This window comes from Dermacentor andersoni, chromosome 8 (assembly GCF_023375885.2).
Source record: "Dermacentor andersoni chromosome 8, qqDerAnde1_hic_scaffold, whole genome shotgun sequence".
Lineage (NCBI taxonomy): Eukaryota > Metazoa > Arthropoda > Arachnida > Ixodida > Ixodidae > Dermacentor > Dermacentor andersoni.
In genome coordinates this window covers 66887122-66901311 of record NC_092821.1, presented here as the reverse complement: position 1 = coordinate 66901311, position 14190 = coordinate 66887122, and the positions used below count along the sequence as shown (strand labels likewise).

The 14190-nt window shown below is 47.6% G+C and overlaps 1 protein-coding gene across 2 annotated transcripts in view; it reads right to left on the bottom strand.

Moving 5' to 3' along the window:
• The window catches only part of LOC126538778 (uncharacterized), a 353978-nt gene that overhangs the window by 178825 nt on the left and 160963 nt on the right, over positions 1–14190 (bottom strand). The gene's annotated exons all lie outside the window — the stretch shown is intronic.

The following is a 14190-nucleotide window of genomic DNA, read 5'->3' as shown; positions in this document are numbered from 1 at the left end:
GTAGAATCGTTGCTGGTGACTGCATGATTTCCACTCTCCAATGACAGGTTTAATTAGATGAAGCTTGTTGCTTAAACAAGTGTCCCAATCGCGTTGCCATTTTGACATCAAGGCCTTCCGAATCGCATTGACACTGTCTTTATATGGAAGTGCTGTATTCTGAATGTTTTTGTACGCTGCCATTGATGCGCATCTATCCGCCGCTTCGTTACCCAATATTCCAACATGGCTTGGTACCCAGCATAACTTAATTGATCTGCCATATTTGTTTGACGTTAATGCATTCAAAATATCGCCTAACAAGGGTTCACTTTGGGATTTCATGTGTAGAGCCTTCAGTACGCTTAATGAATCTGTGTATATGACAGTGTTTTCAAGTTTGTCAGCAATAATCTTTTGAACTACCGTCCATATCGCGTACACTTCGGCTGTGTAGACAGAGGCATGCTGAGGTAATCGAATACATGTTTCCCAATTTTCTGTTACAGCCCCTACACCCACGTGTTTTTCCGTTTTAGAGCCATCAGTATAAAATTCTATGCAGTTTATGTACTTGTCTTGAAGAGAGCGGAAATCTTGTATAATGTGTTGATGTGGTGTGTCTCTTTTCTTTAGATGTGTTAGTGTCCAATCACATAACGCTGTGAAATCACACCACGGGGGTAAACGTTCTGGCTTTCTGGCAACCTGGAGGACTTCCCGAGGGATGTCATAATCCCGACAGTATTCCTCGTATCGCAAGATAAGCGGCCTAATCATGTTTGGTTTATTTGTGTAATGTAAGCGTGAGCTGCACTTTGTGACGATGTTGTAGCATATGTGTTGTGGTGAGGCTCGGATTCTGAGTATGTAGGAAAAAGTTAGTAGCGCTCTGCGATGCTGTAAAGGAGGTTCATTACATTCAACATGTAAGCTCTGTATAGGTGATGTTCTGTAAGCACCGCATGCTAGTCGTAGTCCTAAGTTGTGGACTGGATCAAGTCGTCGGACGTAAGATAGTCTGGCTGAACCATATGTAATGCTACCATAGTCTAGTATGCTACGCACCAAAGTGCGGTAGATGTGTAGCAGGCATTTACGGTCAGAGCCCCACCGTTTCCGGGAGAGGATTTTTAGAATGTTAAGTGCATTGTTCGCTTTGATTTTAATACTATTGATGTGTGCGAGAAAGTTCAACTTTTTATCAAACAGAACACCCAGAAACTTGTGTTCTTGTTTCACGGGTAGTGTGGCATCCTGTAGTTTAAGGATGGGATCTGGTTGTAGGCCTCTTTTTTGTGTGAAGACAACACTAATCGTTTTTTCACTTGAGAAGCGAAAGCCGTTTTCAGATGCCCACTGCGTTAGTTTGTTTAGTGTAATTTGAATTTGTCGTTCGCAGGTTGCCATGTTCGATGCACGACATGCAATTTGAAGATCATCCACATATAGTGAATGCATTATAGAAGATGGAATTACATTATTGAGCGAGTTCATTTTTACCACAAACAGTGTTGTGCTCAATACGCATCCCTGAGGTACTCCGTTTTCCTGAATAAATACGCTGGATAGCACCGTTCCTAAACGCACCTGGAATGTTCGATCGGACATGAAATCAGCTAGACATTTAAGCATTCTGCCGCGGATCCCTAAATCCGCTAAATCCCTTAAAATACCGAACCTCCATGTTGTGTCGTACGCTTTTTCAAGATCAAAGAAAACTGTGAGACAATATTGCTTTTGTAGAAAGGCCGCACGTATCTCGTGTTCTAACCGAACTAGATGATCTGTTGTGGAGCAGCCTTTCTTGTACCCACACTGATGATTATCGAGCAGGTTCTCAGTTTCGAGGACGTATGCCAATCTGATGTTTATAATGGATTCATATGACTTGGCGAGACAGCTTGTGAGTGCTATAGGTCGGTAGCTGGTAGCTGTTGTAGGATGCTTTCCAGCTTTTAAGAAAGGGATTATAATGGCTTTTTTCCACGCATTCGGCATTTTTCCTGTTTCCCAGATTATGTTAAAAAAGCGGAGCAATGTCTTAACTGCTTTTGAAGATAGGTGTGCGAGCATTGTGTAATGTATTCTGTCCGGACCTGGCGCTGTTTTTTTGCCAGTAGTGAGTACTCTGTTAATTTCGGAAAGTGTTAGGGGGGCATTATATGGTTTCTCGGAACTTCCTGCTGTCGGAAGCTTTCGTTTTTCTGCTGATTGTTTGTACTTTTGAAATTCAGTGGAGTAGTTTAGTGAGCTTGATATGTTATGGAAATGCTGCCCTAATATGTCTGCTTGTTCTTTTAAATTCGTCTGTGTACCTGGAGGTGAGAGTATGGGGATTGTATAAGGAGCGTACTCGCTTCTAAATTTACGAAGCTGATCCCACATTCTTTTGGATGTTATTGAGCTATTGATGGTGGATACATATGCTTGCCATGACTGTCTTTCGGCTTGCCTACGCGTGTACCTGGCTTTCGCCTTTGCTTTTTTGAAGTACAGGAGGTTATCTTGTGTTGGGTATCGCCGAAAGATACCCCACGCTTTGTTTTGTGCTTTTTTAGTTTGTGTACATTCATTCGTCCACCAGGGTTTTAGTTTTTTCCTTAAGAAACCGGAGGATTGCGGGATCGTCTGTTCTGCTGCAGCAAGTATGGAGGCAATAATCTTTTCATTCATTTCGTCTATTGTTTGCTCATCTGATATGTCATCGAGACTGGCCTTCTCGCTGAAGAGAGGCCAGTCTGCTAGATGGAGTTTCCAATGGGGTGATCTTAATGGTACTGTAGGGAAAGGAGATGTTCTTTTAATAATGCCGGGCATATGATCGCTACCATAAGGATTGTTAATAACACTCCATTTAAAATCTATCAACAGAGATGGAGTGCACAGCGCCAGATCAAGACAGCTCATAGCTCCTGTGCTTGGGGAGCAGTACGTTGCCGAACCAGTGTTTAAAAGGCTTATTTCGTTAGTCAGGATAAAATCTTCAACTGTTTGTCCCCTGGTGTCAGTTGTTTTGCTACCCCATAATATGTTATGAGCGTTAAAATCACCTGCTATTAAAAAAGGTTTAGGTAGCTGGTTTAAAATTAACTCCAGATCTCTTACAGTAAAATGTGAATGTGGTGGAATGTACATTGAACAAATGGTAATGGTTTTATGTGCTAAAACCGTGACTGCAACGGCGTCTAAGTGAGTATTAATGGCAACTTCTCTAGCTGCAATGCCACTCTGTAGGACTATAGCTACACCACCCGAAAGCCTGTTCGCCTGAGTACGATCGCGCCGCACAACAGTGAAGCCTTTTAAAATGTTCTTGTGCTTTTCGCCTAAGTTTGTTTCTTGTAAGCACAAGGCCACAGGCGAGAAGTTACTTAACAAGTCTTTGATGTCACCTAAGTTGTGTAAAAGCCCTCTACAATTCCAATGAATAATAAAAGCCATCTTGAAATTGAAAGGTAAAAAATGGCACTACGAAAAACTAAGAGGTAGGGTTATAGGTGACATGGATAAAAAGGCTAATACAAATGAGCGATAACCTTCAGGTTATCGCTTTCTTATTTTGGGTGGTTATTGGGATCTTGTCCCTCTTACCGCGCTCAAGAGAGCGCTTGTCCTTCGGTGTCAATGACACCGGGGTTTTTGCGTCGACCTCCATCGCTCTCTCTGAGGCGCTGGAGGATCGAGAGTTAGGCGCCGAGACACGTGTCTCGGGCCTTGGGGTTCGCTTGATCTTAGGGCCCTGCGGGACTGGTGTCTGCAGGGTCGTCGAAGAGGCTGGAGCAGTACTGACTGCTTCCACCACGGGGGCGGGAGGAGTCACTGCGGCACCACTGCGCGTGGGCTCGGAGGACTCCGGAGGCCTCTGTGACGCCTCCTTTCGAAGCAACGCTCCATCCTTCCCCAAATACTATGTAGTCCACAGTGAAAGTAACACGCCTATTAGAAAGCTTTCTCCATTCCTGGTCGCCAAATGCCTGAAAGATAAAATCGGACAGACATACAAAGCCTCCAAAATGTCTAGCGGGGACCTCCTCCTAGAATTGAATAGTAAAGATCAAGCAGATAAGCTGTCTGAACTTACAAGTATTGGCGAGGCGACAGTGACTGTTTCAGCCCACAGAACACTCAATACAAGTAGGGGAGTAATATCTGAAGAAGATTTTATTGGATTAAGCGACGAGGAACTGCTGGAAGGTTTCCAGGAACAAAATGTTACCAAGGTACAGAGAATAGTAATCCGCAGAAACGATCAAGAAATCCCCACCAAACACGTTATACTCACCTTCGGAACAAGCGTAATGCCTACCTCGCTCGATGCAGGTTATGTTAAAGTCAATGTAAGACCATATATTCCAAACCCCAGACGATGTTTCAAGTGCCAAAGGTTTGGACACGCTTCACATGCATGTCGAGGACAAACAACTTGTGCTAAATGCAGCTCCAACGAACACCAATCTGAGAATTATACTTCTTCCCCACATTGTGTTAACTGCAAGGGAGATCACCCAGCTTATTCACGGTCCTGCCCTTGCTGGAAAAAAGAAAAAGAAGTCATTGCTCTAACTGTAAAAGAGAAAATTTCGTTCTTTGAAGCCCGAAAGCGGCTTTCGTATCTTCCTCGAAGAAGTTATGCCGAAGTGACGCAGGCGGGGAATGCAATTGAGTAATTCGATTACCCAACAGGTTGAACGGCCCGTATCCAGCGCTCTCGCCTTTCCCCTTCATACGATTGCGATGGAAATCGGTAAAACTGAACGTTGTTATTCCGTTCTTCACGTTCATGGCAATTTACAACACAACAGTAGCGTCGATTGCGGCGTTTCTTCGTAGCGCGCGGAGCTGTCGCGGTTGCCGTTGTTTCCGCCATCAGCCTGAAAAGTGAGCCAGCAAGCGCTTTATGGCAGTTCGGCGGCGCGTCCGACCAGCGTAGAAATTAATAGCTCTCTATCTGCGTGTTAAATGCGCAAAACACTCGCAATATGGACCAAAATCTAGTTAAATTGCTGTTTCGCCGTCGCTAGCAGCATAGGCAACTTAGCAAGGGAGTCACGCTTCGCACCACTCAATTACTGCCTCTTAGCACCGGCAGGTGGCGCTACGCATATTGCAAAACTCCAGAGTCTGACGTCCATAGCAGCAGTCGCTGCGAATGCAGGCCCCATAGACTCTATGGCAGGCCCCGCCTATTGCGCATCCACCTGGACCTAGGTTCCACCTGGCGTGGTAGACTGTCCACAGCCGCTTGCCTATCAGCCGTGTCTGCTAATTCTGGCCGCCAATAGATGGCGCTACAACCGGTCGTGGTTCCCCCTGTTGCCTGTTGCTGGCGCTCTAAGCAGCCTCCGCTTAAAGCCCCTTAAATCTCCCAAAGTAGCGCCATTCACTTCCCTCCTCCTCCGCTCGGCGTGGCCTCGACAGTGGCGCCGCCGGTGGTGGGCCTGCCGTAGCAGACGATGGCTAACACGCTACGGGAAGAAATACGCGGAAAAGCTTGTTCGAGCCCTGCGGAGCAGTTTTGTCAATACAGATGTTGCTTCGTCAGTCGGTAACTGTCCTTAAAAATGTCGTGTTGGAATTGTGGAAGAAATAGAGAAAAGGACTATTATTCAAGGCGTATTTAAGGCGTAAAGTGCGCGCACGTTGAGAGTTCGTGTTGCTGAAACACAACGCAAGCACACGGTGTGCTCAAACACGCGCGTAATTACCGAAGTTTCAGGTTTTGACAGCGTGAAAATATGTGTACGTGTTTTCGTAGGTTCATTTACGTACCTGCAGGATACTTTTGTTCCACCGGCGCGTGAGAGATTCCAACTGTCTGCGGTCAGCGATGCCTGGCAACAGGGCCGCTTTTTTCATTGCGGGGTGCTTTGGTAATCGTGACGATATATTTTTGTTTTTTTTTACAAGTACTGCTCCAGGAGGGCATATGTAACGGCTAACGGAGGCCTCTGAAGAGCACGTGACATTATAATAAAGCAGGCGGCGCAGGGAGTGTTCGCATACAAAATCGGCTGTCCGCTATAGTGGACAGCCTATCTTATACTCCCTTGGCATGCACAGGCTTCGGCGAGCCCCATCCAGCACTGGCTTTAGCTTTAGTGCTCCCGTTGCAGCTTTGGTGCCCTGGAGGCGCCGTCAATAGTGCGAAATAATGGCACGTTGTTACAACTAGTAAATAAAATATATTGAAGAACTACAATCGGAAGAAGAAGAAGAGCACGGAGCAGACACGTCTCTCACATCGGCTCCGTCTTTTTCGATGTTCCGCTGGCCAATTTCTCGAGGTACGACGATTTCAAGCACATCATCAGATTCGTGAAGTTGCCCAGACTCGACTGATACGAAGTTTCAAGGTGGGAACCAATTTTTGACAATTTTCTTGGACTTTCTCTGTTCATCCCACTACGTGCGGAGCTAACCCTAGCGAGGAGCAGGGCCCATTAGGCCTTGCCGGCCTACGTGTCAGGGGGACATGGCAGAATCCCGTATGGAAGAGGAAGCGGACAACAACGAGGAAGATTTCGGTTGGCAAGTGGCTACCGGACGACGATCCCGTGCTGGAAAGAAGAGCAGCAACGCGGCGAACGCGACGCCAAGTACCTCGCAAGCGTCCGGCGGAGACGCCGCTACCGGCGGCAGCAAGGGACCCGCCACCAACACGAGCTCGATCAAGTATCGTATAGTCAAGGCCTCAAGGATGCCCCAACTGCCCGAGGAGCATCGGAAAATTATAATCAGGCCACGAGGAGGACTAAATTTGAGCAAAGTAAGTACCACCGCTATTGGAACTGCAGTGATCGAGGCTTCAGGCCTAACGGCAGAGCAAGCAAGTGAAGACAGGGTGTGCCCCAACTTCACACAAAATATTGTGGTGGTGAGCACGCCTGAACCAGACCATGCGGCAAGGTACGTGAGAATCAAGTCCTTCAAAATCGTGGAAACGGAGTACGAGGTCAATGCGTACGAGACGGCCCCGCACGCCACGTGCAAAGGGGTTATTAGACAAGTCGACATCAGGGACTCCCAGTCTACTATCACAAGGAATATCGTGCATGAGCGCAACCCGCTCGCTTTGGCCGCCAAGCGCATCAAGACGTCGGGCTCAGTCATCGTCCTCTTCGATGGACTGAGAGTGCCAAACTTTGTGCGCTACGGGCCGACCTTGTTGAGATGTTATCTCTACAGGAAACAATTTGATGTGTGCTTTACTTGTGGTAGGGTAGGACACCGCTCGGACGTGTGCCCCACGCCGGACTCCGTTCAGTGTAGAGGGTGTGGAGCCCCCAACCCACGAGCGGACCACGTTTGCAAGCCCAAGTGCAAGTTCTGTGGAGGAGACCATCCCACCGGAGACAAGGCGTGCAAGCAGAGATTTCAAACACCCTATGTGGTACGAGCTCGCCGAAGGGAACGCGCCCGGTCACGATCGGCCACGAGGGAGAGAAGCCGCTCCAAGTCGGGAGGAGCGCAGGTGCAAAGGGAACGCGCCCGGTCGCGATCGGCCGCGAGGGAGAGAAGCCGCTCCAAGTCGGGAGGAGCGCAGGCGCGCTTAGAAGATGGAACACCTGGTGCCAAGCCGACAGTTGGGACCGCCTGGGCGGATAAAGTCAAAGGTACGGTGAGAATCGTTGGTGGCGCCACTACGCCGGCGGTGACTGAAAGCAATGATGCCAGAATAGAACAGTTGATTAGGGAGGTAAACTCTTTGCGTAAAGCTAATGAAGAGCTGACCAAACAGGTAGCAGAACTGAAAAAGAAGGGACAGCCGACCCCTGCCAACGTAGCAGTAGCCAGACCAGTAGGTCAAAGCAACGAACCAAGTGAGGGAGATAACTCCCCCGCCCCGAAAAAAAGAGCAGTAAGCCCCGAAACTGACTCGGTTTTCTCAGTCCTCATCGAGCTGAAAGAGGTAATCAAAGAAATTAGAGAGACGACGGAAAGGACTAACTTTAAAGTGGATAAACTATGGAAATGGAGGTTAACGGCCGAACAGCGATTCAAGAAACTCGAAACGAAATGCGACGACGACGAATTCTTGCCGTCAGAATCAGAAAGCGTAAAATCGCTCTCTGGAACGTCAGGGGGCGCTCCAAAGAGATCGATCGCGGGTAACAGCAAAATTAACCCATTCAATAATCATGGATAGCGCCCACAGTTTTAGTGTGTGGCAGTGGAATTGTCGCGGATTCCACAACAAAAAGGCATCGCTGCGCCAATTAATTAGATCGATGGGGGTGAAACCAAAAGTAATTATGCTGCAGGAAACTTTAGCGGACGAAGTAAAGCTAACCGGGTACAAATCGGTATGTAGAGAAAAAGATTCCGGGAGGGGATTGGCCACCCTCGTTGACAAAAAGCTACCCTTTATTGAACACGATATCCATCTCGGATTGAGTAAAATCGAGTATATCCTAGTAGAAGTCGTACTCAAAAGGCACAAGGGCAGGGCGCAGAGTATCTTCTGCCTAAACATTTATAGCAGTCCCACCTACAAGAAACAAAGCTTTAGGGCACTTTTCAACAAGGCACTCGCAGTCGCAAAGAGCTCCCCGCTCATCATCGGAGGGGACTTTAATGCCCCCTACCAAGCGTGGGGATACGCTTGGAATACAAAGAAAAGTGAGGGGCTATGGAACCTTGCCACGGACCTGGGACTGTGCCTGATCACCGATCCGGCTTTCCCCACCCGCTGTGGCACGTCCACGTGCAGGGACTCTACGCCCGACCTAACTTTTGTCAACAACTCGAAACAAGTTAGTTGGGAAAACTCGGGCACCGATCTAGGCAGCGACCACTATATCATACACATAGGTATAGGTATGCCGAAACAAGAGACTAAAACCTTTCGGTGCACGGACTGGGGCCTTTTTAGGAAAGTTAGAGCGAAGAGACTAGGATCGGAACCGATAGAAGCGGGCAGACAGTCCTTCCAGACCTGGATCAACCAGCTCGAAGAGGACCTCAGGGAGGCCACTAAAGAAATTAAGACCGAAGAAAACATAGAGAGCATAGACAGTAGGCTCGCGCATCTGATCGAGGCCAAACAATCCATTCTGCAAAGATGGAAAACGCAAAGACTGAACCGAAAGCTCAGGAAAAAGATAGCGTTGCTAAACAGACAGATCGAGGAGCATTCGAGAACGCTCGTGAAATAGCAGTGGGACGAAGTTTGCCACTTGGCAGACGGCAGAATTAAACATGGAGGCAGTTGGAACATCCTCAAACATCTATTGAACGAGAGCGACACTAAGTCAAACAAGAGAACGGCAATTACAAAACTGGTACATCAAGTCAGCCAGTACACGACTCAGGAGGTAGTCATGAGACAGCTCGCGGACAAATATCTCCCGCTCAAACAACCGGGCGATGGCGACGAACGCGTGGAATACATGGGAGGACCGTGCGAGGAAATGGACCGCGATTTCACCGAGGTTGAGGTACGGGCCGCCCTCCATGGTCTCTCTAGTAGATCGGCAGCCGGACCCGACGGTATTACCAATAAACTCTTATTGAATCTAGACGATGAGTCGATCACTTTCCTGACGGATCATTTCACCGAGTTGTGGAGAAAGGGAGACTATCCGGAGGAATGGAAGATAGCTAACACCATCCTCATACCAAAACCGGGCAAACCACTCCATCTGGATAACCTACGTCCAATCTCGCTTACATCGTGCATAGGTAAAGCTATGGAACATGTTATTCTTAACAGACTCACTAGATACGTCGAGCAAAATGACATATTCCCGTATAACGTGATCGGTTTCCGCCCCGGACTATCGACTCAGGACGCCATGCTCCTGATCAAACACCAGCTCATACACGTTAGCCCGGTGCACGCGAGAGCGATTCTGGGACTAGACGTCGAAAAAGCTTTTGATCGAATAGACCACAAGGCCATCCTCGAGGTCCTGTCCGAGCTGGGGTTGGGCGAGAGGCTATACAGTGTAGTCAAGGCGTTTCTGGGTGGTAGGCAAGCGAGCCTCACGCTAAGAGAACTAAAATCGAAGGTGATGAACCTGGGAAACAGGGGCACCCCGCAAGGGGCCGTACTTTCGCCCATGCTATTTAATCTAGCAATGACCAGAGTCGCGAGAAAACTGGAGAGTATAGAAGGTGTACACTTTACAATATACGCCGATGACATAACTATATGGAGCGCCAACGGTAACGTAGGCCAAACGGAGACCAGACTGCAGGAGAGCATACACGCCGTGGAAAGCACACTAGGCGAGATGGGACTCAACTGTTCGGCGGCAAAGTCGGAGCTTTTGGTCCTAAAACATCGGCGCAGGGGTCGAAGTGCACGTTAAACATCCCCTGGCGACCTAGATAAAGTTATCCGGAGCCATGCACTACGACCTCCATCAGAGCTTTAGTCGCTTCGGGACGTTAAAACGTTAATCACCACAAACCAAATCAATACACGCGGGCGTAAATTCGAAGCTAAAAGTCTGCATCCATAAGTCATAGTGAGCCTTGCAAAAGCATCGAGAATGTGCTAACTTCTGGTGGAGCTCAAAACACACCCAGTATAATATCGCTTCTATGTCACAGGCCAGCTGCACAAGCGTGCACTTTCACCGCACGTCGAAACTACATGAAACAAAGAGAGCACATTCGAGAAAAAAGTCAACTTCAACGCGCTAAAAACCACGCAGAGCATGAACACATACACTTTTTCGAAGCGGAAGGTGTCAACTAAGCCCAAAAGAAGAGGTTGAGTCGTGGCACTTCACGAAGCCGTGCCTTCTTTGCCACTTCCTCGAAGTCAACCCGCCCGATCCTGTGAATCCACACTTTTCTTTTTGCGTTGCGCCCGCCGGATGTTGCGGCAACCGAAGGCGCAGCAGCACGGCATCGCAATTAAGTTCTCGGCCCTAACACATTCCATTACGCTAACGCATTCCGTAAGTCCGTCTACCGTACTTTCTTCGCGCAGGCCCAACAATGGAGGTCGGAGCGCGCTGGAAAGAAAAAATATACAAAAGCGCGGCGCCTGCTTCGCTCTGGAAAGAAAAAAATATACAAAAGCGCGGCGCCTGCTTCCACGTGACACAGATTGGCCAATGGGGGAGCGGAGGAGGCTGGGAAGACAGGAAGCGTGGAGGAGGAAGCGCCAGGGTGAGCGGGGTGGCGGAAAGATCTAAGAATGGTGCTACTTTTGAAAAATTAAGGGGCTTTACCTCCGCTTAAAACCCCTTGATAATTTGAAAGTAGCGACACTCTCCTCCTCACGGTGCTTTCCTCCTCGATTCTCCTCGCCCGCCGGCTGCGCACGGCGCGCTTTTCCTCCTGGGCTCCCGCGGACGGGCCGCAAGATTCCATGGAGGCGTGTTATTTTTGGCCAGTTGCGCGCCCCAGTGGCGTTGAAAATTTTGATAAATGCTAATAACAGCATCGATAATGCTGGAGGCAACGTTTATGAGGAGGTTGGTTTTTTCTTAAAGCCGTATGAACGGGGTATACCGATGTAAAGGGACCTTTGAGGCGAGTTCTATACTCCAGACAATTTTTCTGCCACATGATCAGATGCTTTACTTCGTGCATCTGATCTAGTATTGCTTGTGACACATCCCTTTGTTTGTGGCTTATTAAGCGAAAGCCTTAGACCTCTGTTTCAAGGTCCCGTTGTGAGCTAGAGAAAATATCAGGTGACCGAAGGAAGGCGGGAAGCGAACTAAAGCATGTGCAGTCGCGTTAAGAGATGATTAATGATTAGCAAAGTAATGATTGATCAGTGATTGGATGAAGATGAATTCGGGTGTATTAGGGAGGATTAAGGTAGATTAAAGTCGATGAAGGTGCATTAGGGTGGATTAAGGTGCATAAAGGAGGACTAGGTTGGATTAAGGTTGATGAAGGTGAATTAGGGTGGGTGAAGGTGCATTGAGGTGCATTAAGGACGATTATAGTGGATTAGGGTAGATTAAAGTGCATGAAGAAAAATAAGGGTGGATTAAGAAGGATTAAGGTGCATTAAGGATGATTATGGTGGGCTAGGGTGAATTAAAGTGAATGAAGGAGGATTAGGGTGGATTGAGGAGGATTAGGGTGGACTAAGGTATATAAATGTGGATTCAGCTGGATTAAGATAAATTAAGGACGATTATCGCGGATTAGGGTGGATTAAATTGAACGAGGAAGCATTAGGGTTGATTAAGGAGGATTACAGTGCATTAAGGAGGGTTAGAGTAGATTAAGGTCGATGAAGGTGGATTAGGGTGCATTAAGGAGTACTTTCGTGGATTATGGATTATGAAGGAAGGAGTATTAAGGTCGATGAATGTGCATTAGGAGGATTATGGTAGACTAATCGGTCTTTATGGTCAATGAACCCTAATTCACCTTAGTCCACCTTAATGCTCCTTCATCCACCTTAATACTCCCAATCCACCTTAATACAACCTAATCAACCTACATCGCCCCTAATGCACCTTAGCCTACCCTATACGGTCTTCATCCTCCTTTATCCACCCTTATCCATCATAACCCGCCTTAATCCTCCGTCATCCACCTTAATCCTTATTCATGCACGTTAATCCAACTTAATCCTGCTTAATAGTCCCAATCTACCTTAATACACCCTAATCCACCTCTATCAAACCTAATCCACCTTAATCTGTCTTAATCCCCCTTATAAACCCTAATTCACCTTAATCCACATTGATCTCCCTTTATCCACCTTAATCCTCCCTAGTCCTTGTTAATTCATCCTAATCAGTCTTAATACGCTTTCATCAACCCTTCACCCTAATCCACCATAATCCGCCCTAATCCTCCTCCACCCACCTTAATATTTGTTCATGCATCTTAATCCTTCTTAATGCACTCTAATCCACCCTAATCTTGTTTAATACACTCTTATCAACCTTAATCCTCCCTAATCCACCTTATGTTAATCACTAATGATTCAGTAATTAACTTGGGTAATCATTCTCTTATACAGGGGTGGACATGCTTTGGGTCACCTCTGGCCTTCCTTAGGTCACGTGATACTTCCAGTTTACAACGCGACCTTGAAACATGGAGATCTAAAGGCTTTCGCCTTAAAACTTAAAAAAAAAGCTCTATGTTGACTAGCTAACGCTCATCACCTGCAATACCACCGATATAATTGCCCCTAATTTTTTCAGGGCGCCAAGCAGAATCTATAATGCTGCACTTCCGACTGAATAACAACAGTTAGCGACTTTCGAGGTGATGGAGCCGCCCCAGAATATTAAGCATACTGAGGACAACCGCAACAAAAACTCTGGTGATCAGGCCGGAAGAATGAAAAAAAAATGCAGCATTACAGGATGCTTTGCTACGAGCTATAAGAAAGACGCCTCAGCTCGCAAACAACGCTGTTCTTCGTCGGAACAAAGTTCTTTCGGCCAATATGTCATGCAGCCACTGCTTCCTGCGCAAGCCGTCACGCTTTCCTTGTGGTATCATAAAAACGGCATAACCATCTTCAGGCTTCTTGCTGCAGTTATATGCGCAACAGCCCGGCATAGCGCTAGCACATAGACCAGAAACATTGCGCACAACGTTCACTACGCCGAGCTAAAGCGCCGAGCCAGCCGTGCTCAGGAGGAAAATGGCGCGAACGAAAAAGAAAAACACAAGCAAAACTCAAGATCCGCGCGTTTCCAAGGGCAACGGCAGGGAGACCAATCGTCGTGCAGAAAAATGGGGCAAAACTCTGGTTGCCGCGGGGGGGAACGCTCAAGGGGCGAAGAGGTCGCGCGGCGGCGGCAGAGTTCAAAGAGTGTCGCTACTTTAAAATTATCAAGGGACTTTATCTCCGCTGAGCACAGGCCACGCGCTCGACGGGCTCGTGTGTTCCCTTTCATAAAGGACCATCCTGTACAACTGTATATGTCTTGTATCAGTAGTGCCTTCTTTTTGCTATTCTCAAGTTCCATAAAGCATGTAACGCTACAGCGCCAACCTAACACAATTAGCAAACCAAGGTTCAAACGATCAAAACATGTTCTTTCAACGTTTGCGACGCCGTCGCTTTCTCGTCAGGGCTTCGACACCGCACTCCAACACAAACATCGTCCCAGCCACTAGCCCAGCGCGCTGTCGCCACTTCGAGCAACAGAACAAAGGCAGAGAGCTTTGCGTTGCCCTGTCCCACGGCAACTGCGCTTGGAGCGAAACCAAAACTACCAAAAAATACTAGTATACTAGTTTGCCAGTCAACAGAATGCCAAT